General features: G+C 36.3%; 1 long non-coding RNA gene across 1 annotated transcript; it reads right to left on the bottom strand.

Annotated features, from left to right (window-relative positions):
- LOC141375365 (uncharacterized) lies at nucleotides 1-26,999 on the bottom strand. The gene is made up of 3 exons (XR_012383291.1): nucleotides 26,675-26,999; nucleotides 1,361-1,701; nucleotides 1-1,217 (listed from the first exon to the last, which is right to left on the bottom strand). It is a non-coding gene; the product is annotated as an uncharacterized lncRNA (long non-coding RNA).
- Nucleotides 27,000-27,507: the final 508 nt, after the last annotated feature.

Raw genomic sequence — 27,507 nt, 5'->3', positions numbered from 1 at the left:
GATCTTTTTAAAAAATTATCTTTAATATATTTTTTTCATCAGTACAAATTATAAATTTTACATATGTATACTTAAAAAACTGTTGTAACATCATGTTAAAATTATATGTATAAGATAAGTAAAAAATAGAGAAAAAATAAAGGGGAAGATGAAAAAGATAGGAAAAAAAAACTAAATAAGGGGGATTTGAGGTGTTTCTACTTGGGTTCAATTCCTACACTCTTGTTAAAGTACTCAATAAATGGATTTCATATTACATAGAAATTCTTAGTTTTATTTTATTAGTTTTATTATATTATTTTAGGCAAAGTCTTAGCTTTTCAAGTGGCAGGCAAGACATTTTTTTATAAATGCGGAGCAACAGGGAGGATCTTTTTGTTTCCAATTCAGTGCCAAAAGGGTTATAAATCTGATCACCGTACGTTGATTTCTAGCATCTAGCATTGATTCTGCATCATCACTGACACCAAAAATAGCTAAAATAGGCCCAGAGTATATTTGTTTTCCCACCACTTCTGATATTAACTGACAAACCAAAATCCAATAATTAAATTATTTAGGACAACTCCAAAACATGTGGCCGAGCAATGCCAGAGTTTGACTGCATCTATAAAATAGTGGGTCTACGGAAGGAAACATCTTAGAGAGCTTTAATATAGACAGGTGGAGTCGGTGCAGGATCTTAAATTGTATTAAGCCTGATACACACAGAACTAGAACTAACTTGTTCTTGTGCTTTCTACCATTGCCAGTTTTCAATTTCTGCTCCGAGATCTTCTTCCCTTGCCATTTTGAGATGCTCTAATGAAACATCACAATCTGACTAAGACAATTTATTATATATAATTGATATTCCACCTTTCAAAAGTAGATTCTGTAGAAACAAACTTTCTAATAGGGAGGTTGGAGGTTCAGAAGGAAATTATATAAAATTATTTTGAGCAAAATGGTGAGTTTGCAGATAAACATAGATAGAAAAAATGGGTATCAGTAGATCAAATATCTGCTTTTAGACCCTTTTTACAGTGTGTTCGGTGTTAATTATCAACTTATTTTTTAAAAAGAACAGTTTTTTTTTTACATTTAAAAAAAAGGGCTGTTTAAAAAATAAAAAGCTGTGGTTAGACACAGTGTAAAAAGCCCAGTAAGGAACTTCATCTTTCACCATGCACTGTTTTGTCAGACTGTCTTCAACCGAGGTAGACAGAGAGGCTATTCTGCACGAGAAGAGACAACATAATAACAGAGCACAGAGAAAGAGAGAGTGAGACACGGTGAGGGAGGAAAACGTACAAGACAATTATTCAAGAGCAAAGTTGTCCCTGTGGAACCTTCTCTGCATGTATGAAGTTTCACTTACCATCTGTCCCGCCTTCTCAGCCTGAGGTCCAGCTCCATTCTTCTCTTTGCAAAGAGTACCTCACACACGTATACAAACACAGAGACACGCATACGTACCCTCAAGAAAAAGGATGCTCCGTTTAGATTTACGAGCGTTGGCTACTGGTTTTCTCATCATCAACAGTAGGATGATCAGGGAGGTGAGGTCTGAAATAATCTCACAGCACACTTGCTCTTCATTGAGTCGAAAGGATGGCAGTTGCGCTCGCCAAAGGAGCCTCAGGAACGGCAGACGCATCCATCCATCAATCGCTGCCGACGGATGTCCAAGAAAAGCACGACTGAGCGTCTGGACAGGCCCTGGAAGATTAAGTTGGAGAAAGAAGTGACATGGGAGATGAAAAAGATGACGGCTGACATACAAACTAAAGCACTAAAAAAAGTTAAGCAGAAGATGAACTAGTTTTACTGGAACTCGGTTCAGTGTGTTATGATTCAAGCAGCTACTAAGTCTTACAAAACAGGCTTGTGTGAATGTGTTACCATAGTTTTTTCTATTTGCTAAATGTTCATATTATCAAAGTTGTTGCTGTCTGATTGTCCTGTTTTTTGTATGGAGAAAACAGATGAAACATTCTACACAATACAGTTTTGCAGATGAAAGTCAGAGATTTGGAACTCAATGAGAGTGAATAAATGATAACAGAATAATTTTTTTGAGCAAACTTGCTTCTTTTCTTGCACACAGTACTGAACACAGTAATTGCAGTTTAGATTTCCTTCGAGAAACCATCAAAGTCCAGCTCCACACTAGCCCAGCTGCCATTCCAAACATTCTTTTTAACAAAACTAATAACAAACGTCCTCTTTTCCCGTAAGCTGTGTAGACAGTTCAAACACAAAAGCACACACATGCTTGAGCCAATAACTTTCACTCTGTTTCTTTCTGCTGCTATAAATTGTTGCATTTTGCTTGGACTTTTAAAGAGCCTTTTTTAATTACTAGTCAAGTGTCTTTGGCAGTCTGTTGCTTTGACAGTAAGGAGCTAAAAATGTCCCTTTTGTTGATAAGCACAGTTATCCTGTGGTTTAACTTTTGACAGTCACATTTTATTCGAGAGAGCTTAGCTGAATTACCAAGAAAGAATTCTTTTTTTTTTTTGGACAAAATGTGCATTACTTGCAATTTTTTTACTTGTGACTTTTTTCCTCAAATTAAAGCCATGATTAAAGTTCCACTGCACATTTAATAAATATGTCTTGTAGGGCTGCACGATTCTGGCTTAAATGAGAATAACATTTTTTTTTTTTTTTTTTTTTTGCTTAAAATCAAGATCACGATTTTTTTACAATTTCATACATGTGTAAAATAAAGGTAATATGAGTAGGCTATTATTATTGTTAATTCTCAAACATATGGTAAAACAACAACAATAATAATAATGATAATATTAGGCACATGTGTAGGTCTACTGTTGGTTAAAATGTTACGTTTTGTACAAACTTCGAATGGTAGACTTAAATGGACTTTAAATTTGTCCTGGTTGTTAATGCACTGTAAACTGATGACATCAGAATACATATTCATTTTATACATATATTCATATATTCAAAATTCTAATGTTTTGTTGTTTTTGAGACATATGCTAGCAAACTGCCATTGACAAAATAATTTTTCTCTTGTAAAATGAAACTTTTGTCATTTATCAGATTCCTACGGAGACCCGTAAAAAAAATGTGAGAAAAAAAGCATAAAATAGGTAAACATTTTTTTAAAGTTTTTACGTTCCCTCGCAAATATGTTTTGCAATATCTCGCAAAACTGTTCAACAAATACTTCACTTTATACATGACAACACTCCCGTTTTTGCCGGGATTGTCCTGTATTTTACCATTATATGCTATTATTAGGTATTTTCCTATATTTCTCTCATAATTTTAATCTTGAATGCATGTTGAAATTAATATAAAAATGTCTGCATTCACTTTCTTTCCATTAAAGCTGAGCGTTGATCAGCGCCCGTCATATGCAACCTCTGAATCAGTAAATACATGTATAAGCGCTGACTGACTGCCAGATCAGCTGTACACGCCATTTAAAGAGGAGCTAAAATGCAGGACAATTTGGGATTCGGGTGTGTTTAAACAGACTAATACTCTTAATAGTATGTAAACATGCCTGGACGTCTTGCGTGTTTTGTTTTAAACACAACTAATTTCCTCTTAAATTTGCACAAACAGTTAAAGTATGCTTCCCCTTCAGATGGGGAACTCCAATGCAATTTGAAAACTTCCACTATGGGATATTTCATCAGATACCAATCATCTGAAAGAGGATCGGGCCAATGAAATGCCAATGAGTTGGCGCCGTCAGCATGCACAGCATGACAATCAGTCGTGCTATAAAGACACGGCTAGCGCAATGCTCGACATCCTTTTCGCTTTCAGATCCTTAGTGGAATACTCCATAGTGGAAGTTTTCACATAGCATTTCCGTTCCTCGAGGAAGGGTTACTTTAGTAACAGTAGCGTTTCGTTATGTATCAGTGCGTTCGTAAAGTGATACCTCTGTTATCAAACAAAACAAAATGAGAGATTCATTTACTGTTCACTTGTTTGATAACTAAATGGCGTGTACAGAAGCTGATCTGGGATCAGTTTATCAGGTTATTTACAAACTTTATTACCTGTTATTGACCGCCAGTTTCTGTTCACTAAAGTAGACTTTATTGGTGGGCACGCGGCCATCCCTAAACAGTGTTTCAGCTCACGTGTGATTTTGCTGCCGCAAATACATAATTGCATTTAGACAAAAAAAAAAATTGGCTGAATTAAACTTTATAAATACAGTATGGGACACTTTTAACACCAATTGGAGGTGTCCATGTTGCTGAGCAATGAATATAAAACAATGCTAAAAAAACTATTTTAAAACAATCTTTTCACTTTGAAAATATAATTGGTTGAATCACAGAATAGCTGAATAAAGATGTGTGGGGTCGTGTGTAGGGTCGAATCGCAATCGCAACTTTTTGATTAATTGTGCAGCAATAATGTCTTGTTTGTTTATTAAAATTGTTGTATTAGAATGTACATTTATTAAAATTTTCGTAATGCACATGTAATGTTTTCTTTACGGTTATGGTTTTAGATATAATAGTTTAGCAACAATGAAGCTTTTCTTTGAACAAAAAAACAACAACAAAACGTTAAAGTGGAGAAATACATTACAATGTCCTTTAAATTAATAATAAAACATGGTTCAGTGAAAAGGATCAAAACCTTCTATTTTTGTTCTTTACATTACAATAATAAAGTACTTTTTACCAAACCTTGTCACTCAAAGAAAGCAAATTCACACCTATTTCAGTAATAGTTTTACGCTTGAGACTAACTCATAGCTTCTCACAGTATGGGATTTTGTAACGTTTCATAAAGGAACTTCAAAGCATGAGGTGAGTATCCTGGTGTAATTTGGGAGCTATAATTGGCACAGTTAAAAAGTGAAAGCTGCAAGAAAACTAATCTTCAGAACATCCTAACAGCGAAGGCCCCAAACAGCCTATTTTGCCTGTGTAAATTCTGTTCATTACTCTTTAAAACCAGTGTGCTGTTTTATAAGTTCATTCTTGACCTCGGTGAATGCAATCAAAGTAGATATTAAAAACTCTTGTTAAATTACAACATTTTTCTCACCAAATATACAAATACAGTCAGTTGAACTTGACAAAGAATGAGGCACTGAAAAGCAAACTAGAAAATAACCAAAGCAGTGTGTGGTGAAGACATAAGGCAGCTAACCTTGTACTATATTGTGATTTAATGACTTCCAATGGGATTTGGTTGTTTGTAAGCTGGACTGATTGATAACCTTGAACAACTCCATTTTTGGCCAAATGAAAACCCTTGACAAAGAAAATGAGCCTCACACTCCTTTTGAGCATTTATGCTCAGATGCTTAAGTACTGTATAGCCATTAATTTGAAAAGACGTGTTTAACAATAAAACTAAAATCACCAGGTAACTCAATGAGTGCAACACAGTGAGCACAGGCTGAAAGGATATTTCTTTTAACCATAGCAGGAGAAGTTAGTCATTTCAAATCTGTGATTGTTAGAACTGGATCTTTGCAATGCCACTTAATCATTCAAGTCAAAAACAAATTAATGAAATGACTTTTGCTGTTGAGTTAGCAATGATGAAGTTCTCTTCATCGATTTTGCTTATTGTCTTTGGGATGCCAAAAGGATCTATTTTAGATCAGCTTCTTTTTAATATATGCAGTTGAGATCAGAATTATTAGCCCCCTTTTGATTTTTTTTCTTTTTTAAATATTTCCCAAATTATGTTTAACAGAGCAAGGACATTTTCACAGTATGTCTGACAATATGTATTTTTTTTCTGGAGAAAAAAATCGTATTTGTTTTATTTCGGCTAGAATAAAAGCAGTTTTTAGTTTTTTTAAAAACATTTTAAGGTCAAAATTATTAGCCCCTTTAAAGGTATATTTTTTCGATTGACTACAGAACAAACCATCATTATACAATAACTTGCCTAATTACTTTAACCTGCCTAGGTACCCTAATTAACCTAGTTAAGCCTTTAAATGTCACTTAGCTGTATAGAAGTGTCTTGAAAAATATCTAGTAAAATATTATTTACTGTTATTAGAAATGAGTTATTAAAACTATTATGTTTAGAAATGTGCTGAAAAAAATATTCTCTGCGTTAAAAGAATTGGGGGAAAATATAAACAGTAACAATTCTGACGTCAACCGTATGTCTCATTCCACTTGTTTGTAAATCCCAGCTCTTCTTGACATAATTGTCTTTGGTTCCCCTAAGCTGAGAGATGCTTGACAATCATTTTATTTTAATCTGACTATTGCTTGTCCAAAAATTCAGTTGTTGAGCAAAAAAGATTTATTTATTTTTAATCAATTATGGATCATCTTGTGATTAAATACATGTTTGTCTTTTAATGATTTTAAGAGAGTAATTCATGCTTTTAGTCTCGCATTGACTATTGTAGCTCACTATTGTCACTATTTTACTGCACGCTTACTGATGGTACAAATACTGCTGCGAGGCAGAAGACCAGTGCAAAGGAAGCTGATCATATTTACTACTGTTATACCCTTGTTTCAATGGCTTCCTGTTCATTTACGAATTCAATTTAATTTTTGATTGTTTGTTTTTAAAGTTCTTAATGGTCAAGCTCAATCATCTTGCAGATCTTCTTACTCCCTCTTCATCTTCTAGATCTTTAAGATTCCTGGACAGGGCTTTGTTAGCTGAGCTTCTCCCTTGTTTAAAAACTAAGGATATTGGGGCTTTCTCAGTTGCTGCCCGTCACCTTTGGAATCAGTTGCCTCTGGACTTCAGCCTTGCATCTTATACTACAAATGTTCAACAGAAGCTCCATCAGCAACATGTAGTTTCTCCCCTGTGTTTATCAACCAATCATCCAGCAACTTTCATTTCATTGAATATATTTAATTCTGAGAGCCTTGGATGTTTTGTTTTTTTGATTTTATTAACATGGCATAGCCGTAACTAAAATTACATTTAGAATAAGTGTTTAAAAATAAACTAGTTTTAATCTTCACTGTTGATGTCTTGTTGATAGAATCTTTTTTTTTTTCCATAATTGGCAGGACATACCTGTGTGCATACTTCAGGAATTTAGTAAACATAACAGTTCATACTGCATTTATTCCCAGGTTAAATATTCATCATTATTCTTTTTCCCCACAATCGATATTCAATAAACCTAAGGAGAGAAATAGGGAGAATGTAAACTGCCAAAACTGAAAAATGCCTTTTATTGCATCCCATAAATTAGGTTTAAACTGTCAAAACAGTTTTCATTTTTAGGAGCAGAAGTATATACAACGTATACCTGTACATTTTTGTTTCATCCATCAAAAGATCGTAGTGCGACTCTATAGGAACTTGTTGGAAATTCGAATATCTGTTACACTGCCTGAGTGTGTACTACATTTCAATTTAAACTTACTTCACAACTGTTATAAAAGTTAGTTCTAGTATGAACTAGAATACACTACTTCAGCCGTATTAAGTATAAGTTGTGTAAATGGAAGTTGGACATACCACATCCACCCCATTGTCATGATCTTCCAGCAACAATTATTACTTCTTCCTGTCATTTATCATTCTTCTGTCTATTGGATGAGCATTTCAGAATGTCAGTAGGTCATCCAGGTACTTCTTGACTTCTGGTTTTAGAAAATTATGCATTTCAACAAGTTATTTAAAAATTAATTATAAAATAAAATTATTTTATTTTTTCAAATTTCCTAACATTAGGTTTTTTTGCTATCCATTGTTGACAGAAAAAAAATCTCTGTGATCTTAAAAATTGTAGAATTAATCTACAAAAAAAAAAAAAAACATGATATTAAACCTTGGATCACGTGCATGCTGAATTTGGATCTGCTCAGATCATGCATAAATTACTTTGCATAGCACATTTGTCATTTTCTATAGACTCGCTCTGTCCAGATAATCTGAATCGGTAAATTGTTGACTATAGAATAGATAAAATCATATCACCTGTAAACTGATTTATTAATTAGTTAATTTAACAAAACACACTCATTCGACTCAAGGCAAGTTTATTTAAGTAGCGCATTTTATGCACAATAGTAATTCAAAATGCTTTTGCATAAATTCACCCTGCTTTGATTGAACTCTTAGAATTTCTTATTTACCTGATTCTAATAATCCAAGTGTTCTGTTAGGTTTGTATTCAGTGTGCATATATGTAATGTATTGAGGTCCTAGGTCATTTAGTGATTTATAGACAAGTAATAATACTTTAAAATCTATTCTGAGTGTAACTGGAAGCCAGTGCAAAGACCTGAGGACAGGTGCGATGTGCATTGATTTTCTGGTTCTGGTCATAATTCTGTCAGCAGTGTTCTGGGTGAGCTGCATCTGTTTGACTGTCTTTTTGGGAAGGCCAGTGCAGTAATCCACCCTGCTGCTGATAAAAGCATGAACAAGTGTCTCTAAGTCCTCACTGGAAACAAATCATTTAATTCTTGCAATGTTTTTGAGATGATAGCATGCTGATTTAGTTACTGCATTCAGGAATTAGACATTGTAGTACTATCACTGCTGTTGGTGAAATTTTCTGCAGAAAGCAAAATTAAAGGGAACTTTTTTAATTGCTGTAAAGTAAAACATAGAATAGTGTGCTTGGGAATGTAGTGAAGAAAACATTTACAAAAATAAAAATTGTACCTAAGCACTATACTTAAAAACAGTTTCTCAAATGAATATAGAAATATCATTCTTATCCTTGGAAAGCCTGGCAGCTTCTGACAACTTTGAGTCCAGAATGATTGAACGTTTGGCTAAAGACAAGCTTCCGCGTTACCCATAAGACACGCATTTCCCTTTTCTTTGCTCCAGATTCGCACAGGCCCAACAGTAGCCCTTCTTTCGCGAACTCATTTTGCGTTCTATGCACTGAAGCGGGGCAATTTCCTGCCTGCTAAACTTTTCTTCCATCCTCGCTTTGGCTCAGTCTGGCCCGGAGATGTGGAGTAAGGGTCACTCGCTGCGAGACTCCTGTTTGCCTTGGAGTCCCTAGGAGCGGTGAGCTGAATATTCAACCTTGTCTTCTAGGGGGAATGAATGAAAATACTGAAACAAAGACTAAATCAACAGTTACTCTACTTATTCTCTCTGTGGTACAATGAAACACATTATGTTTTTAGTTTTCCCTCTCCCTCCTCTCCACTTTAACGCATAGCATCTAGTGCTCCGTTGTCTCCTGCCGTCGTCGGACCCATTGTTATGATTGAGATTCTTTTCTCGCGGTGAACCCAGAGCGCAGTGTGATTCTTGGATGCCACGCTGCCAAGAGGAACAAGAAATAAATCTCAGGTCGGGTTTATTTTGTCTGCCGCCTGCGGCAAAAGAAAACATAATGCCTAATAAAAGACTTCCTTCTAGGGGGAGCCTTTGCAAATTTGCAGGTTATGACATATATTTTTTATGAGGGAAGGAGGCCAGGAGATTGTGGAGAAGCATGAGGTGATTCGAGGGGCAGGGCAGAGGTAGTGTTGAATTGCGGGTCTGTAGACTGATATCAGAAGATATGTTACGCTTTAAGATGCTTTATTCACGCATAAACGCTTCACTTTTCTGTTGAATGTGCATGCAAACATAGCACTTTTGATTTTAAAATGAAAGATCGATCGGGATGCACCCTGGGCGGTCTCAATTTTAAAAAGCTGAACTTTAAAACCCGGCAAAGAGACGTTTAGGCTTGGAAGAGTTCTAGCCGTTTATCAGAGTTGAGGTGAGTCTGGAATCTCAAGTCCAAAAACAGTATTCCTGCAATATCTCTCCTTGAGAGTTCACACTTATGAAAAAGGGCAATGAACCAAACACTCCAGAAAGGTTTAAACATGATATTTTAAACATTTATTATACACTCCGGTCTTTAAATTTGATACCCCTTCTCCAAATTCCAACAAATGACAAGGCTCAGTTCAAAAATGGTGCAAATTTTATAAGCCATTTCAATGTCGGGCCACCCATGTTTCCACTGAGAGTCTATTCAAGGCTTCAATCACATATAACGCATCATCAGAAAATGAGGGCTCCGAGTCAAAAACATTTTTGTTTTACATCTCCCCAGGTTGCTATGAACAGGAATACATCTTTCCAACAACCTGGTGGTTTCGTGTCCATGACTACTGACTACCGAATACAGTATTTTGTTCAAACATCACTGCTGTATGCAAAATTATGCAAGTGCCAGGAAATATTTGATATTTATGTCATGCTAATGTCCTATGTTTCTACATTTTGATGTCATGTAAAACTCAATGTAATTCATTCATAAAATCATCTTTTACCTTATTAAATGTAAAGGTGGTGCAATTTTGTGATTTTTTTTTTTTTCATTCTTTCTTTTTTTTAACCACAAAAAAAAAAAATCTTTATTTTTAATTAATACAATGCACTGGTAAATACCAACATTTGAATTAGAATAACACACGCAAATACTGTGCACAAAATTAAACATTGACTTTCTGATGCAACATTTTTTATTTATTTTTGCAACTTTATTAAACATCTAAAAATGTCCTCACAATTGTAATTGCAAATCTTTCATAAATGCATGCATGCCTACAGATTTTTGTTGCTTTTCTTTTACTATCCTTAGTCAAAGTGATGTTGCATCTCTGTTAGAATGATAAAGCAGCTAGGATTAAATAGCTATAGTCTTTATTTGGACCTCCACCAGCAAAGCTCCATCCAAGTGCTTTTTCTACCCTGCAGACATGCAGTAAGCCTCTTGTCTTTTTTAAATGTCTTACCCCTACTGCCTGCATAGTCCATTAGCCGATAGTTACCCTCTGGTCCCCCGGCCCCCAGAAAAAAAAAGAAAAGAAAAACTTTGCTGTCCACATTGTGGAAACTCTTTGGATGTGTAAAGTCTGTTCACCGTGCTATGGTTTTTCTCAGTGGAGAAGAAGTGGCCTGGATATGCATGAAAGCAAAGGACAATGTTTAAAATAAACATTCAAAATAATCATTTTAATCACCAAAGGTTTAGGAAAGATTTTTGAAATGACTTGAAGAAAGAGTAACTTCCAGAGTTTAGTCCCTAAAGTTTGTGGGGTGCATGTGTATGTATTTGCATTGCCCTAATTTCTTTTCTGTTTAGGCTTTCATTTACTGGTTTCACTAGACCCAGATGCTGTACATTTTTTAAAGGATATATTTATGGATGGAAATATTTCCGTTCTACAACTATATAGGCATCTAATGGCTCACATTTTAATAGCACTTGGCATACATTGTGTCGTTACAGCACAAGAAACCAACCGTGTCACTTCCTGAACAGAATTAAGATTTATTATGACCAAAACATGTCTGTTTTAAGTTATACTGAATGGATAACTGTTATATTAAGAAATTTAATTGCAATTTTCTAGAACTTTTACATTAGAAATTCCTGTGATGTTAAAAGCTGAATTTTTAGTAATAATCCTGTTTTCTTTCACTTGATCCTTCAGAAATCATTGCTGATTTTTAATGTGCTTAACATACAGATTTAACACACTGTACTTAAATATTAAAATATTGATTCATTTTTCTTCGGCTTAGTCGTTTATTAATCAAAGCTCCCCAGAGCGGAATGAACCGACAACTATGTTTTACATAGCGAATGCCCTTTCAGCCGCAACCAAGTACTGGGAAAATATTAAGATATATTCAAATGTAACATTTCCTAAATAATTAAAAAATTCATCCTGACAATTTGGTAAAACTTAGGGCTAGAAGGACAATGGCAAAGTATTAAGATGTAAAATGACAGTTAATTATTATTTGGATACTGTGATCTTTAAATAATAAGACTTTTGGTGTCATCAAATGATTCTTGTTTTATTATGCCCGACATTCATTCATTCATTCATTCATTAATTTTCTTGTCGGCTTAAGGCTGATTTATACTTCTGCATCAAACACCGGCGTATGCTACGGCGCTGACGCATAGCCCTTTGCCGTGGCCGTCGGCGTCACTGACGTGCACCTCTCAAAAAATTTAACTACACGTCGCAACAACGTGTAGCACAAGCTCTGTGATTGGTCGGCTTGGTAGCGCTGACGAGTCTGGGCGGGACCGAGAGCTGCGCGAATGGCGCGAACCCAATGTAGCGATTGTTTACAAGTGTGGAGTCCCGTGAAGGAGCTCCGGATGGAAAGTTTTGTTTTGTGTTTACCTCATAGTTAAAGTTGTTGCACGTTGCATGCGCCGTGGGTTACGCCGGTCACTTGACGCAGAAGTATAAATCAGGCATTAGTCCCTTTATTAATCCGGGGTTGCCACAGCAGAATGAACCGCCAACTCATCCAGCAAGTTTTTACGCAGCGGATGCCCTTCCAGCCGCAACCGATCTCTGGGAAATATGCCCAACAAAATCTTTGCAAATAAGCTGTTAATTCACTGAATAAAATTTTAGTGATGTATTTAGTGTAAATATTTTGTCAAATTTATGATAGACATTATTATTTGCTAAGGAAAATAAACAACACACATTCAAGTACTGTAGATAACATTTTTAAAAGGCATTTTTAAAGCTTTCTTTAGCAGCCTTACCCGAATTTAAAGTATACAAATGTGCTAATTGGGACAAGTCATTTTTTTTTTTTAATTTTCAATGGGGAGGTGACAGACATATTAATGACAGCACTAGTATTGTTTCATTATTGCTTTGTGTATAAAATTCAGGAGCCAACAAAGGAAATTGAGTGGAGAGAATTCCAGGCCAAAAGTCTGCAGACGAGTCGTGCTCCTGGCCATGTGTTTAGCATTAAGGAGACATTTCAGGACAGCTTTCTCTCTATTGTCACTCACCTACAGCTCCAAACAGGCCACAGGAGACGGGAAGGCTGATGAAGAGGCAAACTGATAACATCATCATTATTGTCTTTATTTAGTGTCCTCCCTTGTCCATGCTTTGTTTAAGGAGGGGTGGGGTGGGGTAGCTAATAGCACAGTGAGACATACGTATATATATAGGGTAGATTGGGAAAAAGGTGAGGAAAACCATTTAAAGTCTAAGGAAAGAATGGTGGCGACGAGACTCATAAAAAAAGTCATTTTGAATAAGATTGCAAAAGCATTTTCAATGTTTTGATGGATTCCGTAAAATACAATTTTTTAAACCTGTCATATTTGATCAGATGAAAGTGTTTAATCACTGCAATGATGTCATAGTCTGGCCGTCTGGTATTTCATGTCAGTCTGAACCACATGACTGTGGTTAAAATGGTTCAAAGAGAATCTTTTTTTATGCATTCTCATTTATATGTGAATATACGTTAGTTTTAATCTCAATTTTCATTATGTTACATTAGTCAACAAGAAAGTAACTCTTGTTGACATTTTTGAAAGCACTATGTTGTGTCAGAAATAATGTATATCAAAATAAGTAAATAAAAATATACAAAATTACAAAAAAAAAAAAACGACTAAAAATGTAAATGAAGTCACTTTGTGAAACTTCAGATGAAACTTTATGTAACGTCAGAGACCCATAATGGAATATGAAAATAAGAGGTTTCCATTACATTGCACTTTATGAGTTCTCACTTAGCAAATGATTGATTATAAAGTATGCTTGGCATGCTGTCCTGGGAGAGAGCCCTCAGGTCATAAAATCCTCGAGCCCGGGGCAGTCTCCTGTTTGCAGGGCAAGAGGGGAGTTTGAGCTCAGGTAGGTCTCAAGAACTTCCCTGCTTATTTATGGCTGATGACAAATTAGGGATTGCTATGGAGAGATATACTGCTGATTAAGAGCTCATCTATAGTGCTGATTTTGTTTGGTCAATTCACCTGCCGCAGGGACTGTGGGAGGAACCCGGGGGAAACCCATGCAAGCTCAGGGAGAACATTTGGTACAGACAAAGGGCAAAAATGATACATTGTAGCCGTTTTCTGCCATTTTGGTTTCTTTTCACATCCCACTGATTGCTTTGGTCCGAACCAGTTGAAAAGAACTAAAATGTAGTCATGTGACAAAATCCACATCACTTATTGGCCAGATATCATCGATCGTATTTCCTAAACTGCTTTTTGTTTGGTCAGAAATAATGTGTGGGAAAATGCCAATAGAACTCTCTCAAGTAAACAAACCAGCAGACACAAAATGCCACTTTTTACTATGGAGGTACGACTGCGCTGGCTGATTGTATCCCTGGTCATAGTATACTATATATTTTTTATACATCACTTAGTACTATACATTCTGATAATGAAGCGAGGCTGCAACTGGAAAACAAGGTTTTAATTCAATTCAGGAGGAGGAGTGAATTAATTTAGCTAAACTGCGACATGGTCATCTTCGGGAAGTATTACCAACAATCCATCAGGCTATGTTTTTCCCTCCCTCTCTTTCTTTCTCTCTGTTTAAAATCTTTGGTAAAGCGCTGTGAACAAATATTTTTACCCCACACCCTATAATGCTGCCCAAACGAACCACACCAAGAGGGAAAGCGAACTTTAATGCGATTCAACTGAACTAAATAAGGCAGGTGTGAAAACACCCTAAAGCTGCAGTCACACTTAACCTTTCTCCCCATGGACTTTCATTCATACACACGCGAATGCGTCAGACCGGAAACGCAGGGTCATGCGTTAAGTTTCGCAGGTCGCTGCGGTGCAAAGTTCAAGCTTGGTGAACTCTGACCTGCGAAATCGCATCACTGGACTGCATGAGACCATTCGAGGATCAAAACATGACCTCTGGACAGAAATTTAAAACATGGCACAATCGCTTGCTTTTTTTAATGTCTAATAATCTTGTTTAATCCCGCCCTTTTCGCAGTGCCGTACAACAGAATTTAGCACACACAAACACACTGCAGCTTTTAGTAAGATACTCTGAATATTTATAGTTAGGAATCATCTGATTGGTGAATCATGTGTCAGCTAATGTGGGACAAGCCATGGTCAATTATAAGCACGTGATCCTCTCAAAATTAGTTTATAAAAAACTTCACTTAAAAATTCATAGCAATGATGATCAATCAATATTCATATAAATCCCCAAAATAGGAGTTACAAATTGCCAGGAGATTGCATTGGTCTATTTGAATCCTTTATAAGTGAATTAGACAGCACAGATTGCTTTGGGTTTTTACTTTGAAGTGCAATACTGAAAACACTGCTGTTAACTGCCTGCAACTAACTTAAAAAACAAACATTTTAACTGCTAATCACATGTTAACCGAATAATAGAAATAATATTGTTTTCTTTTTCTGGCATGACTGCAGCATCATTCTCACACTTTATGTGACCCATAGTTTAAAAACCACTGCTCCATAACAAGCCGGTTGGATTTGAGATCAGATTTAGAAAAATGTACCACCACAACATAGGCTTTTCAGCCGCTCTCAACAGGATACAGCACAGTTAATTCCACTAGAGTCCACTGCGCTTTTTAAAATTTATTGCTTCATTAAGACTGCGAGTCCTCATCCAATCATGTTGCTTTTGTCCCACAATAAGTGTCGATTTCACTAACTCGTGGAAAACTCTAGATGTCCGGGTATTTAGCTTTAATTTTTCTGTGTGCAAGTAATGGCTTTTGCAGAAGTCCAGGACTGTCATTATGGGCAGATGGAAAACCACATTTACTTAGTTGTAGCTGGGTTAGGCCTTTGAACACTGGTCAGGATGCAGATATTGAGGGAACACTTTACCCCTCATCATGACAGATGGATTCAGGGGATTCTCAGTCATGGACCATGTGACCTGAAGTCCGCAGAAGAAAGATGAAATAAGTGAAGTTGAAAAGAGGAATGCTTTGGCAAAAAGAAACAAGTCAGGGCATTTTTAAATCGCTGTCAGCACCTGACAGTTGGTTGGATCTACCGCAAGAGCAGGCTCTGGGGAACAGCTTAGTCAGGCTTGTGAAATAGCTCTGAGAGAAGGAATGGAAGAAAGAATGGCACAGTCACGGTTATTTCAAGAATTCAAATGTGAGACAGGGAGAACGGCTCCAAGCCCACACCACAGGGTGACGAATTTGAGAAGCTCTAATCACAGTCAAAGAGACACAGAGGGGCTGCATTCCCAGTGGTCTGCCTCCAGAGTGACCTCAAGAACTTACGAGAGGAGAAGTTTGGCTTAGTCAGGTAAATCCAATCCATCTTTTGACAAGTGTGATACGTGCTGGAGAACCCTGGCTTGGTTTCTTTGTAGCATCACCGTGTTCATAATTATGGTTGGAGGTGCATTCGAGTCGGATGCCAGAATTTATGGTTTGGTGAAGAGCAAAAAAAAAGCTTTGATAATTGTGTGTTTATTTACAAAGCACTTAATAAAGAACTGGAATATAACAAAGCGACACCATGGCAGCGGTTTCATCATGTTTTACTGGCAGCACATGAAGCCGATTGTATCATTTTCACGTGGCAGAGATGCAGGCCCACATTATACTAATCGAGATTGACCACCTACTGACAGAAGAGGCAGCCACATTGGCTGAAACAGAAGAACTGAGACAGAAATTGTTCAATTCCAGTCAAGCCCTCGGCATTTTGGATCAGGCACTGCCTCTGTTTATTTAAATTTCAAGTCAAATACATCTGTTTCAGAAATCATATTATCTTAGAGTAAGGTTTCCAAATCACTATCGCTTACATGAGGTTATCCAACAATTTTGGCGTCCCTAAATAGTAACAGTACACCCAAAACAAAAGGAATGTCTCATGAATGTCTGCGACTGCTTGCACTCTGCTGAAATCTTTCTTGGCAGGGCTGAAAAGCAAATGTTTTCTTCCTGAGACCCCAAAAATGTCTAGACTGGCAGAAGGTTGATGTTACAAGAACAGGACTGGGGTTGAAAGAGCTCTGCTGAATTAGCGCATAAACGTATTTGCCTTCGCTCCCGGTGTTTGAGGGAACAGTTAAACTGCTTGGTGGGCCGCATTATTATTATTATTTTTTTTTTTAAATTTAAATGTGTTAAATTAAATGCATTTTAAAATATGTATTTAATGACTTTTTAGACTCTTAAAGAGCACTGATGTTGTGACAATATATACTACAGTATATTGTGTTTTTGACATGTAAGACTGATAAAGAAGCATGTATTAATAAGAAATTAAAGCATGGGGTGTACAATAACCTATAAAAAAAAAAAACTCTGTTGCTCGCACTGTTCAAGAATAACCAAAATCAGAAGCTCAGAGCCTTACATCATAGCACTTCACATGCCTTTTCAGTTCTATTGAGCTTTACTGCACTTTAAATGTATGTCTTGACAAATAATGACTTATAGTACAGTACAAGGCTGGAGTGGGATTCCTTTTCAGCCCTGGAGTTTCAAGCCTTAGACGGGCCCACTTGTTCATGACTGACTATATTAAAAAAAAAACGTCATTTCCAATTCAGTTTCTAATGACACTATCACATCTTTAAAAAAAAAAAAAAAAAAAAAAAAAAAACAGCTGCTTTACAACTTCAAATGTTTAACAACCCAAACAGTATTATACGTCTTAACAATAAAAATGAAAAAAAAAAATAATAATAATTACTCAGGTGAGATTTGAACTCAGGTCAGCAGCATCATACCATGTGCTGACCACTGGACCACAATGGCGCTGTTTTGCTAGAGCATTTGGTATAAAAAATAAGCATTGCACTGGTACCTGCAAGACGCTTAACCACAGTTATTTTCTATTGATGGCTTAATCTTTTTCTCCCCTATTTAGATTTCTGATCAAGTTATGTCAGAAAAATTAATGTAGTGAATCATCTGATTTTCATTGAGCAGGTGTAATATTCATAATTATTAATTATTCAAATTGTTATTTTCATTAAGGTGCTGCTGTTTGGGGTTGAAGGATAGTTACAACATCATTAACCTGCACACTGCTTTTTGCTCACGAGGGCTGCAAGAAAATAAGTAAAAAGAGCAGAGCTGCGGCAAAATAATGAATAAAAAGAGTGAGGCTGTGGTCAAATAAATAAATAAGTGAAAAAAGTGCGACTGCTGAGAGTGCAAGCAGCTAGGGACACCGGCCCCTCCGGCCAAAAAACGGACCGGCCCACCGGGAATTCTCCCGATCCTCCCGATTAGCTAATCCGGTCCTGGTACAGTATATGCAGTTGGTTATATATCATGTGAACATAAACTTGTGAGAATAAATAGATCTCTTTTGCATAGAGACACCTAATATACTTAAAATGGAAAGTTTTCATTTATTTATACTCAAGTGGCTCTAAATGTTTATAAATTTTATGTTCTGTTGAACACAAAACAAGATATTTTGAAGAATACAACCACTGGCATCCATAGTAAGAACAAATAATGATTATTTGTTGGTCAGCGGGCTCTATGTTATTGATCCCGGCGCAAAGTTTAAAGCACATGTTGCAAAAGCATTAAGGGCATGTCTGAATCCACTTTTGCTATTTTAGGGATGGAAAAATATGCTCTTTGCCCTGGCGCATGGTGTAACAGGGTTGTGCTTGTTCTCTTAATGAGTTATGGGTGTGTTTTGAGCATAATGTGCATTAAACAGATCGGAGTCTTATCTCCCATTGCCTTTAAGAGTCAGTTTTGTTATTTACATGGCAGACTTTTAAACTGAGTGCTTTGCTAGCAAGAAAACAGTTAAACAGACTAGGTGCAGCGCAAGGATGAAGAACAAGCCAAGTGCAAGTTTGTCAAGTGCAAAGATTTGTTTTTAAACTATTTCTATATTCAGTTTTAATTGTCAGCAAATAAGTAAATAAACAATAATAATGAAGTGTGTTTAAAAAACTGAGTTATGTCCAAACACAAGTCCTATTCTTTTGCCCCATTTAATGATGCATAGGCCTCCAGAACCCGACAGGTGGACAAATCTTGGCTTGTTTTTATTTAAACAAACATGCATATAATAAATAATACTGCTAATAAAAATAACATTATACAAATGCAAATTGTGTTTGAACCCACATACAGTAGGCGTATAACTAACGCGCTCTGCGCTGTACAATAGTGTGGTCCATTTCAGTTCTTTAAAATAGCTACGTGCCCGCGATGCACGTTAACACACCTCTATTTTAGACCAGCTCACCCATGAGTGTAAAGAAATTGCGCCAAACACAGCTTGTGCCTTTTAGCGCCAGGTGTATGATAAGGCCCAGTGGCTGTTGTTTCCCCAACATTCTTCAGTACTGTATATGTTTATTTGGGATCAACACAAGAAAGAAGCTCTAACTGGTTTAAAACAAGTAAAGTGTTATTAAATAATTACAAATTTCATTTTTGAGTGAACTATCCCTTTTATCAACATAAAAAAATTGTTATGATGAACTGATTTATTTATGTAAAAATGTAACAACATGCTATACAGTAACTATTCTGACTTTATAAATAATAATAAGTGATCCTACCAAACATTTCATAAATTCCAAAAACTTCATAATTCCAAAAATTATTTCTAAAAAAGATATAATCTAGTTGTCTGAATGATAGTGGTGAAGTTTAAAGATTTTAAAATACCAGTTACTTAGTACAGTAATCCTTAAAGTGTTTAATGTTATCAAACGATTCTCGATCTAAATCTGCATGACAAGATTTAAAGTGTTCACTGAGTGAAGTTTATTTATAAACAAATTTCGAGAGGATCACGTGCTTATGATTGTTCACAGCTGTTCCAACTTTAGCTAATGACTGATTATCCTATCAGACGATCCTTAACTCACTATAAATGACCAGACTTTTCTCATATCAATATTTTCGTCTTGAAGAAACCCCCCCACCCAACCCTACTTTCCCTCCTTTCAAACGGGATTAGCGCTGTTGCCTCACAGCAAGAATGCACCTGGTTTAATTCCTTTCCAAGCCAGACGGCATTTCTGTGCAGAGTTTGCTCGTTCTCCCCGTGGTCGCGTGGGTTTTCCCCGGGTCCTCCGGTTTCCTCCCACAGTTCAAAAACAAGCGCAATTAATCCAAATACTTTAGCTAAACTCTGAGTACACCTTTCAGCATCCATATCTGACACTTAAGTGGGGGAGTCATCGAGATCTACCTGAGCTCAAACTCCCCTCTCGCCTTGCAACGGGAGGGAGCCCAGGGCTCGAGGATTTTATAAGCTCAGGGCTCTCTTCCGGGACAGCATGCCAAACTAGCTTTATTATCAATCATTAGCTAAGTGTGAACTCTTGAAATGGCATTTTAGTTGGTTTCTACTGTAAATCTTGTCAAAAATGGATCAAAATGTAACACGGAAGATACAATAAAAGTCAATGGAGCCTCATGTTGTTTTATTTCGTAAAACAGTCCATACAAATATATTTTAGGTTTTACTGGAGATAGTAAATCATACAGTTTTGGAACAACCTGGAAGTGAGTAAATAATGACATAATTTTAATTGATCGTGAAAAGGCCTAAATATCCAATCTGCTTGTATTTCTTCATTTATATCCCATTTCTTGAACCATAGCATTGACATCACTCAGCAGCACAGTCAAATGTTGTATGCTTTTTTTTTAAAGAACTAGTCTTTGACGTTTGTTTGAGATCTTTCATGGGCTCTTTAGAGAGAAGCATGCCTTGCGGTAGTTGTTTAATTATTGTTGTCTCCTGGCTCTTCTGACTTGGCTCTGGAGGAGAAAGATCTGTTCTGGTGTTCACTTCCCGGCAGAGGGGTGAGCCCGCAGAAATAGTCGGCAGCTCGTCATCCAGACTCTGGTTATGCTGTAAAGTGATTCATTAGTCTGTCTAACCTCAGGGCTGCTGGGTACCCAAAGATGGACTATCACATGTCTTGTACATACGCTGCCTGTTTCAGCTTCATTTAGGATCAGGGGCTGACTAACCAATTTCCTCTTAACCATAATCCTCATTTTCTTGCAGGTGTGGTTTTACGGACGCAGCATGACAGTGCTTGTGGTGAACTGGTACTGTGTGACCCACAATCAAGTCATGTTAATGAATTTCATCTGAATATATTCCATTCCTGCTCAAACGTTTTGTGGTTCTTCAATGTTTTATTCAGCGAGGGCACTTTAAATTGATCAATAAGGGATAAAAAGGATTTTACATTCTTTTTACATCATACATTTTCACAGAATGATTTCTATTGAAGTAGTCAACAGTTTTTAATGTGATAATATTGATGAGAAAGTCTTAAATGATGTCTGAAGGACCAGAATACTTGAGTAATGATGCTAAATATGATACAGTTCCATCATAGGAATAAATAACAATCATTGCTATTTATTATATTTTTTTTCCATAAAATAAAGCTTTGTTGATGTTAAAATGGCTTATTTTGTAAAACTCTATGAGGTTTGATTTTAAAACTTTCCTACTTGATTTAATTTTGACCTCAACTACAGTATATGTATGTGCTTGAAGTGTAATTTAAACCCTTCATTGCACTTCATTTTCTCTCGTTCTCTCATCATAAATATATTACAGATCGAAGATTCATTTCATAGCTAAAATGATTTAATATAGATTTCTTTTAGGTAACTACATTAATTGTGGTAGAATACAGATAGAATGTTTGTAAAAATGTCTATTACAAAATATTTAGTTGTGATGTAGTACCTATTTATATATTTTTCTTGACAATTGAAAGATTAGTTCATCTAAAAATACAAATTATTGCATGTTGGAGCACACTTCTTGAAGCTAATTCCAGCAGCGGGGGGTGTAGTAGCTGAAAGTGGATTTACCCTCCTTTGACTGAACTCTTGGAATTTCTAATTTACTTGATCCTAATAATCTGAGTGATCTGTTACTGTAGGTTTGTTTTTAGTAAGCATATCTGGAATGTATTGAAGTCCTAGGTCATTTAGTGATTTATAGACGAGTAGCAATACTTTAAAATCAATTCTGAATATAACTGGGAGCCAGTTTAAAGACCTGAGGACAGGTGTGATGTGCTCTGATTTTCTGGTTCTGGTTAGAATCTTGGCAGCAGCATTCTTGATGAGCTGTAACTGTCTGACTGTCTTTTTGGAAAGGCCAGTGAGGAGTCCATTACAGTAATCAACCCTGCTGCTGATAAAAGCATGAACAAGTTTCTCATAATCTTCACAAAGCATCTAATTCTTGCAATGTTTCAAAAATGATTTTAATAATTACTGACCCTTGTGTCATTTTAATCCCCTGAGGCCTTATATCATCTTCAGTACAGATCTTCTTAGTTTAAATCTTAGAGCTCATCCTCCATAGACAGCAGTGATTGACGTTTAAAGGAAAGTAAAGGAACCAAAACATTAAAACAACCTTGTTTGCTATTGTCTTCCATATCAGATAAGAGTGTCACTTTACAATGAGCCATACAATGCTTGTGTGTTGAGTGTCTGACTAAACAACAGTCATGGTTAAAAAAAAAAAAATTGGGGAACACATTAATGTTCTAGGAGCAGTTGATGAAAATGTTTTTGATTTCTTTTCTGGACTTTAAATGTGTCTGGTACGTTGCCTATGTGGAATCAGGAAGCAGTTTTAATCTACAACATATTTCTATCATGACAACTGAGAGAGTATTATAGTAATAAATATGTACATGGCAATGTTGATGTGTTTGGTCCTGGTAGTATAGATATGCTATTCTGTTGCTGCTGTATTGATCTTTATGGCAAAGTAAGTACAGTCTTGTTACTGCCAGCATATTCATAGACATGCAGTCTGAGAATGTAACTCAATGCTTGTAAGGAAACTTGAAATAATGTGTTACTTTGTTTATGATTTTGAATTTATTTATTTATTTTTTTTATGTTGTGTTGTGTTTTGTATACGGGTTGATTTGATGAATGAATTACGTTGTTTGGGGACTTTAATTATGGTAGTGTATTATTATTTAATTATGAGGGTCTCTGAAAATGCACTGCACATTGCTAGCATAAAGCAGCACTGAGGTATTTAAAGTGATGAAGAGCTAGCCCATTGGCTGCTGAGTCAACAGGAACCAATCACCTGCACCATGTAGTTGATTAACTTTATATTAATTTGTATTCCGAAGATAAACGAAGGCATCGGGGGATTAAAATGACATGAAGGTAAGTTTCATTTTTAGGTGAACTAACCCTTTAATGCTTTTTATCAACCTCATGCTAACAAACCAGCTCCAGAGAATGGAGAGGATAGAAACTAGTTATTTGATTCATATTTTACACAATGTGTACTGTATTTGTGCTTTAAAAATAACAGCCTTGAAGACTAGGTGGCTTGTAATCATGTTTTGAACATATGTATTGATTTATTTATTATTTTGGCTGCAGTAGTACAGTTACTGATTAATTCGCTCATTTATTTGATTGAATGCCAGTACAACTGGTTTCCAGAGGCTTCTGTTTGGTCTGAAAGATTTCGTTTCATGTGGCCACTACTGAGCACACTGGCATATAGATGACATGATGTCATTTAGCCGGAGCTTGTGGTGGTTAAGTCCCGATGTGCTTTAAGCTTAATTGATTTGCTCATTCATTTCTTCTTTTGTTTCATTTAGATGCCCAGAAGTGAACTTTACAATGAGGCATTTTTTATTTTATTTTATTTTTTATTTTGCCATTGGTTTATACTGTTGTAAGATGTGTAAAGATGAGAATCCTGCATTCTCGTGTTCGCAGTAATAGAGAAGCCAGTCAGAATATCAGTGGTGATGCAGGCAGACTTGTGGCGACTTTTTTCATCTGAGCCCTGTTTATGATTTAAGAAGCCCTAAACTGAAGATGACCCAAAGAAGCATGGCTTTACCAGAACCAAATCAAGGGGCTAGATGGAGGAAAAGTTTTTTGAGTAATAAGTCAATGTGAGCACATTTCAACAGATCTGTTAAACTATCCATGCATGTACTGGCATATGTGCTTGTACATGTATTTTACTTATAGACATCCCAATCAGAGATCAAACAGAGATAATAATTTTTATGCACTTTTTTGCTATGTCGGAAATCTTTTTGGGTTATTTTTATCCACCGTCTATAGGTAAATCTGGGTTTTTGTTTATATTAGAGACACATCTGATGCTTGTATTTGCACCAGCTCTGTGATGCATGTCCACAACTTCATGCATAGTGTTAAATTAGGCTTTGCAGTCTCTGTGTTCAATCCTTTACTTTCATTCAGCTGAGGAAACGGAGCCAACCTCATGGGGTCAGACACAGCAATATTTCAAGATGGTGGCACCCTTGTGCTTAAAGCTATAGTAAAACATGCCATTTTCTCCAATATGTTACATTAATCACGTTTGTTCAATGTATTTTTATTAAAGCGGAAACCAATTGACAAAATTATGAAAACTTGACTGACTGCCTCACTTCCACTTTAAACAAATGTCAAATTTAACTTTTGTATGTACTTCTGCCATATGTGGAAATATTTGAGTGATGGTGTCCTTGTTGGCATTTCAAACCATCGTAAACGACCACTTTAAATTCTGGGTAAAGGAATGTTTAGGTGCAGGTTTAGCATCTCTTTTGCACCGATAACCCCACATTGTAATCCCAAACATCCAGCATAAAATTTTGACATATTTTTTAGGAATGGCTACTGGTTTCCCAACAGTTTTCAAAATATCTTCTTTTTGTGTTCTTGTGTTAATTTTTTAGGCGAGCTATCCCTTAGCTCATATATCTACTATTTACAACTATTAATGTCCCAACTAGATGCAAAGTATTTACCAGACTCAAATAGTTATCCATTTGGTTTTCAAATCAAAATTTTTGTGGCTAGAAAATTAGGGAAGAAATAAGTTCCCGCTTACTAGCAAAAACTGATTAAGGGTGGACTGCATATTTTGGCTGCAGCAGTTAATCAGGAAGACTGTGCTTTGTGATTACCCTGTTTAATCTACTTGCTAAATGGTAAGGCCTGTTCATATTAGATGAATGAGAATAGAGAACAAAAGCGTTTTTGTTAAAAGAAAATAAGAAAAAATATTGCTCTTATGGACAGATGACTAGAACTGACAGGTCTTGCTTGCAGTTGTTTGCTCACTAGCTCTCTCTCTCTCTCTCTCTCTCTCTCTCTCTCTCTCTCTCTCTCTCTCTCTCTCTCTCTCTCTCTCAAATTCAAATTCAAATGGCTTTATTGGCATGACTGTAAAACAAATCACAATGTTGCCAAATCAATAACAAACACAGAACATTCATATAGATAAAAGAAATATAAGTAATAATAAACAAACACATATACATATCGTTATATTATACATATATGTTGTCATAATAAACTAGTTAATTAAAAAAAAAAGATTAACAAAAGTAATAATAAATGGTAAGGACAGAGAGCTTTGATAAGGGGATTCAGCCTTTTTCTCTTATATGGTGGGATGAGGACACGTACTGTGCTGCTAGGTGGAGACACTTTTCATTTTCTTCCAAAATATAATGGAGTTTCTCCGTAATTGTGGCTTGCTGGAATTGTGGTAGAATTAGAGACATTTGTGTGAAGTAAGCATCTCTGATGCTATGATATCTGCTGCAGTGAGTGAAGAAATGCAGCTCATCCTCCACAACTCCAGCAGGGCAGTGTGGACACAGTCTGAGCTTTGGGCTCCTCCAGCTGCGCTTGTGTCGGCCCGTCTCCACACTCAGACTGTGTCCACTCAGACGGTACCGGCTCATCAGCTTTCTCTGATTAGGGCTCTTAATGTTGGTCAGATACAGGGCCAGTTCATAACCAGGTTTAATCTGTTTATTTGTTGTATTTTATTTTGCCAGTTGAGTTTATGTTGGGACAGGGTTTGTGAATTTAGTTGGTGTTTTTTTTCACCAGATCGCTGGCCGGATGTGCATTTCTATATATGAGGGCTTGCTGATGGTAGCTCTCTGGGCTGGAGTCTGACAGATGGAGCCAGAACTTCCCTGCTCTCTTCTGGATTTCTAAGAGCAGAGGGAACCTGCCTAGTTCTGCTCTGCAACCAAGGCTAGGTGTGCTTCTGTGAACTCCAAGGATGTTTTTGCAAAACTCCAGATGAAAGATTTCAACTGGAGTTTTTTCCCAAGATTCATAGTCTAATTTAAATGTGGGTCCCCAGAGTTCACAGCCATACAGCAGGACTGGCTTTACAATGGTGTCAAATATTTTCAGCCACAGTTTAATGGGTGGGTTAAACTTAAAAAGTTTTTTTTAAACAATAAAAAGCCCTGCGTGCTTTAGCAGTCAAGTCTTTTAGAGCTTGACTGAAGTGTCCAGAAGCTGTGATTGTCTGACCCAAATAACTAAAATAAATATAAATAAAATAAAAATATCTCTCTCTCTCTCTCTCTTTCTCTCTCTCTCTCTCTCTCTCTCTCTCTCTCTCTCTCTCTCTCTCTCTCAATTCAATTCAAAGGAGCTTTATTTTCATAACTTGCCAAAGCATTACTGATTACGTAAGCAATTAATGAAATCATAAAGTGTTTACACACACACACACACACACACACACACACACACACACATATATATATATATATATATATATATATATATATATATATATATATATATATATATATATATATATACACACAGTATGTAACAATTATAATCCTGATAAATATATGTACTGTAAAATAAGAAAGAAAAGACTGAGGTTTAAAAAAAAATATCAAAAGAGAAAAAATGTATTGTTAAAATGTAAGAAAATAAATACAATACACTACATTCATTCAGATGGTTTGCAGTAGTATTTCTAGCTAGTTCTCTCTCTCTCTCTCTCTCTCTCTCTCTTTCTAAGCAGTTATTCTGCTGTTCAATCACAGTCGTATTTGTGTCTGGGGACCCAAAGTCCACTGCCATGAAATTCAATTAGTGTCTTCAGATCCACAGACCTCACCTTCTTTTGATTATCATTCTTCTTCGATTTCTTCTTCATCTCGAAGCTCTTTTGTTCTCCATTTCATCCCTCTTAGCTTCACATTTGTCTGTGTGTGCAGTCCAAAGCGCATTTGCACAATGTGCTGGGAACTCAGAATTCCTGTGCAGGATTTCGTTTTTTCTGTCTGTCTTTTCTGAAGCAGAGAATGTCTGAAAGTGCTGTTCAACCACATTGTCATTAGTTGGTTACATCAGAACAGAGGGAGACTGGAGGAGATTTTCTTCAATCACGGGCCATCTATACCCGGCAGACATGCTGACTGCAGCTGTGCTTGTCTTCATCTGGGAAGCGTTTTCAAGAGCTCCGCTCAAGCCCTTATGCCCTAATAGGCTGATAATCCATACACGGTTATACAACATGCGATTTGGCCGCTTGCTGTGTGTTTATTATTTATGATTTTTCTGGGAAAGGAGTCACACCGCAGAATGTGTTGTTAAACTTGTGCAGATGGAGGGGTTCCTGTGTTTCAGCATTGATTACTCTTGCATTGATTGTTCAGCACTGATTGAAGTGGAACCCCATGCACGGTGACCTTACACTCAACTCCAGTAAACAAACGTTGCATGTGTTTTTGCAAAGCTTTCAGTCATCGTGCTCTCTGATGATGGAGAACTGATTCTGTCTCGCCGTGATATTGTAGCATATTTCCAATGCCTGTTCGAGCTGTTAAAAAAAAATGTACAGTTACTCATGAAAAGTGCTGTTCTCTCGACTCATGGTTTATAGCATACAAACAATCACAAAAGTCATAGATGGATATATTCATGCATACAAACATACATACATACAAC

This window comes from Danio rerio, chromosome 7 (genome assembly GCF_049306965.1).
Source record: "Danio rerio strain Tuebingen ecotype United States chromosome 7, GRCz12tu, whole genome shotgun sequence".
In the NCBI taxonomy this organism is placed as follows: domain Eukaryota; kingdom Metazoa; phylum Chordata; class Actinopteri; order Cypriniformes; family Danionidae; genus Danio; species Danio rerio.
This window is presented reverse-complemented; position numbering and strand designations above follow the sequence as displayed.